Consider the following 3,855-nt stretch of genomic DNA (forward strand, 5'->3'; position numbering starts at 1 on the left):
GTGCGCGCGCGCCCCCTCCCCGTGCTCGCGCCTCCATGTGCGCATGCCCCGTCAGGCCCCGCAGCCTTGAGCACCGCCTGCTCCCCGTGGCGCAGGTGCGAGCGCGCACCGCCCCTCTTCCTGCTGGCCACGCCCCTCCGTCGCTGACCACGCCCAGTTCCGGCCAACCCCGCCCCCTCGGCGTGGCCACGCCCACTCCTCTGTCCCGGCTCGCCCCGCCCCCTGCCCAGGTGGCCGTCCTTGATGGGTTTCCCACCTTGCTGACCCAAGACCCCCAGGGACGGGACCTGCGACCCCAGGCTGTAAATGGCCCTGCGGGGACCGCCACCAGCCCTGGTTTTACCATCTGCGCCTGGACCGGCAGCTCCTTCCGGCCGCCCCCGGGCCTCCAGGGCCCCATCCCAGCCCGGTGGCCGCTTCCTCCGGCTCCCGGGCCCTGCTCTGGCCCCGCCTGACCCCCCCCCCCATCGCCCCCACCCAGGCTGAGGCCTCTGCTCGCTGCCTGGGTGAGGCTGACTTTCTGGGCTCCGCAGTGGAGATGCCTGCTGCTGCGGGGAGAGAGGCAGGTCCGGTCCTCAGCATCCCTGAGCTCTCTGGAAGACACTCCCGCCTGCCACCCAGGTCCCCATGGGCTTGCTGGGCACGGAACAGGAGTGGCAGCCACTGTGCAGGGGGAAACTGAGGCTGGGCAGTGGTGCGGCATGCACCCTGCGCCGTGGGTAGAAGTGGCTAACGAACGCTCAGGCTGACTCAGTTGTGGGGACTAAGTGCTGTGTCCATCCCCACAGGGCTGGTCCCCGGGGGTCCCAGGGTGCAGCCCCAGGCCCCCAGACCTGGACCAACTCCGAATACTAAGATGGAAACTTCTCCAGCAGCCAAGTCCAGTCCTGGCCAGCAGCCACTGGCCTCCCAGAGCCTGGGACTGGGTCTCCACCCTAGAACAGAATGCTCCCCTTGGGAGCGATGGCCTCCTGGAGGGGACAGATGCCAGACCCTGGTGGGACAGCAGAGGCAGAATGTTCTAAGCCCATCTAGTCCCACATGGGATCCTTTACCTTGCTGTGTGACCTCAGGATCATGGCCTGACCTCTCTGATCTGGTTTCACATTCACCACGTGGGTGCAGAGTCTGCTGGGGGCGGGTTGGGGGGGGTTGCCCATTTCCAAGAGCAACCTGAGGAGACATCTGAGTGGAACTAATTTGGACACAAACACCAGGGAGAGCAGACAGGCAGGCTTGGGGAGGGGGGGTTGCCCTGGATTCCAGCCACCTCTGCCAGGACCCAACCCTGCCCCCAACTTCACCCTGGCACCAGCAAGTTCCAACAGACCAAAGGGGTCACATATGGACGAGGGTCCTTGTGTGTCTTGGTGCCTCAGTTTCCCCACAGCTAAACTTTGGGGCTGCTGTGTGGAGGTGAAAGGTTCAAAGCTCCTTACATGCACAAGCACCTCTGCTCTGGATAGCCCAGGGGTGAAAGTCTGGGACCAAGAGGTTTAAAAATAAAGCATTGAAAATAGCTGCTTCCTGCACACTGTACCCCCACTCCCTGCCTCCCAGGCGGTGGGGCTCAGACATGGTCTCTGAAGGGGGTGCATTCTTAGGGGCTGGCCTCCATGGAGGGTCCCCCAAGTTCCTGGTAGGGTTGGGCCCCAGGCCTAGCTGTGGGGGTGTATGTGTGTGGAAGGTTCTGGAAGGGGAGGTGTAGCTGCTTGCGCCCCAGTTCCCAGCTGTGGTGTGAGTCAGCTGGTGTGACAAGGTGTCTGTCACCGCCTGTCTAGGGGGTGACACGGAGTGTGGGTGACTGGGGGGAGAGGGAACTTGTGTTTCTGGTGTGACCACATGGCCCAAGTTCCCTGCATGGGCAGTAAAACCGAGTCCCGGATCAGATCGAGCCGTCCCTGAATGGGGCCACAGGGGCGGGGTGGCGTGGGTCCTGTGCCCTCACCTCTGCCCTTGCCCCGCCCTCCACCTTGGCCCCACCTCCAGTCCTCCCCCTAGAGGAAGAGCCCCGAGTTCTTTCAAGTCGCTGTTGCTAGGGTAACAGTTTTATGAGCGTCCACATGGTGGGCACATGTGTGTGTCCTGTACCCCATGTGTCTGCCCGCCCCACCCCCACAGCCCAGGCATGGCGGGCGGGGTGCAGGCTGTGTGGGGGAGCAGAGGCAGCCCAGGGGCAGCTGGTGAAAGGTTAATGGCCGCCAGCTGCCTGTGTGTGTGCTTGACACAGAGTGGCTGGGGTGCACCCCTGCACAGGGTGACCTGGGACATTTGTGCATTTGTGTGCAAGCACGGTGTGTTGTGTGTGGCCTGGCAGCGGCCACGAGAAGGTCTAACTAAAGCCCCGGCTGGGAACGCTGTCTTGTTTGGGTGGAGTGGCTGGCGTGTGTGTGTGTGTGTGTGTGTGTGTGTGTGTGTATGTGCCCATAAGGAGTCCAGAAACTGGCTGACACGTGTGTAATCTTGTGCCCCTGTCAGTCTAAGTGAGCAAGGCGTGTGTGAGGGCCTAGGCAGCGTGCAGGCCGGGCGGGTAGCATGTCAGGTTGTGTGCATGTGTGAGCACACGGCTGGTGGTGACGTCACTTCGGCTTGTGTGACTCTCTGTGTCTGACTGTGTGTGGGGATGGGGATAGGGCAGGTGGAACCTCACTGGGACAAAGGTTTGGGGTTCCCTGGTCCCACAATCTCTTGCCACTCCCTCTGTCCAGGTCCAGCCTGCGGGTCACTAGGGGTAAGAGCCTGGAAGGAGGTGTTTGGGGACACTAGCAATGGCAGGCATGTGGACAGGGCTCTCCGCAATGAATATGTATGCAATCCTTGATGATCTGGTGATCAGACTCTGGGGAAACTGAGACAGGTTCTTTCTCAACCAGATCCAGGAACAGACCACTTAGGAGGTGCTGCTCCTCTGACCCACGCTTATTTTCATGTCCTCCCACCTCCGAAGCCCCCAAACACACATTTCCTCCCACAGCCCAGGCAGCTGGAACACAAGGTGTGTAAGGTGCTTGAGGTGGGTGGCTTGGAGGTGTTCCTGGAAATACTTGTCTACCACAAGAAGCCCTCAAGCTGCTGAGACCCGAGAGACGTGAAGTGGTCTGGGATGAGCTGAGAAATCAAAGGCTCCCAGAAATCAGATATCGGGAGAAACCAGAACACCAGGCCCCAAGAATGCAGGTAGAGACAGGGCAGGGGGCGGGGCCTACACTCGCAGGGGGCGGGGTCCCAGTGTGCCTCTAAACAACCAGGTCGGGCGGGGCGGGGCCTGGGAATCCAAGGCCACGCCCACCCCACAAGCCCCGCCCCTCTCCCGCCCAGCACCGCCAGGGGGCGCTGTGGGGCCGCGCGCCCCTTGGGCACGGGGCGCGGTGGGTTGGGCTGCCGTGTGGGTGCCCGGGAGGGGGCGCCTGCGGGACCCCCCCAAAAGGGGAACTGGGAACCCCTGGGGGGCTCTGGAGCCGGAGTCGGGGGAAGCGGCTGCTGGATAGGGGGCGCTGTGGCCAGCGGCAGCGTCGTCAGTTTTAGGGCTCTGCGTGCGCTCGGGGGACGCTCAGTTCCCGGGATGTTTTCTCGGGAAGAGGCTCCTTCAGCGTCCTGGGAAAAGGACCTGGGGCTGGGGGCACCTCAGTCCTCTTGGGGGTGAGGACGTGGTGCTGTGGATTTGGGGGCGTCTCGGGGCTCTGGGTTTGCAGAAGGGAAGCAATAGCGAGTTCCCAGATGGGGCGTGGAAGCAGCTCTTTTGGGGGGCTGCTGCTCTGGGGGCTTCCCCTGCAGGCCTGTCTTGGGGACCGAGGGCTGCGCCGGAGGGGAGGGGGCTCGCGCAGCGGCGTCGGGTCCCGGGCCGGGGTGGGGGGG

This window comes from Dipodomys ordii, unplaced genomic scaffold, assembly GCF_000151885.1.
Source record: "Dipodomys ordii isolate 6190 unplaced genomic scaffold, Dord_2.0 Scaffold64, whole genome shotgun sequence".
In the NCBI taxonomy this organism is placed as follows: domain Eukaryota; kingdom Metazoa; phylum Chordata; class Mammalia; order Rodentia; family Heteromyidae; genus Dipodomys; species Dipodomys ordii.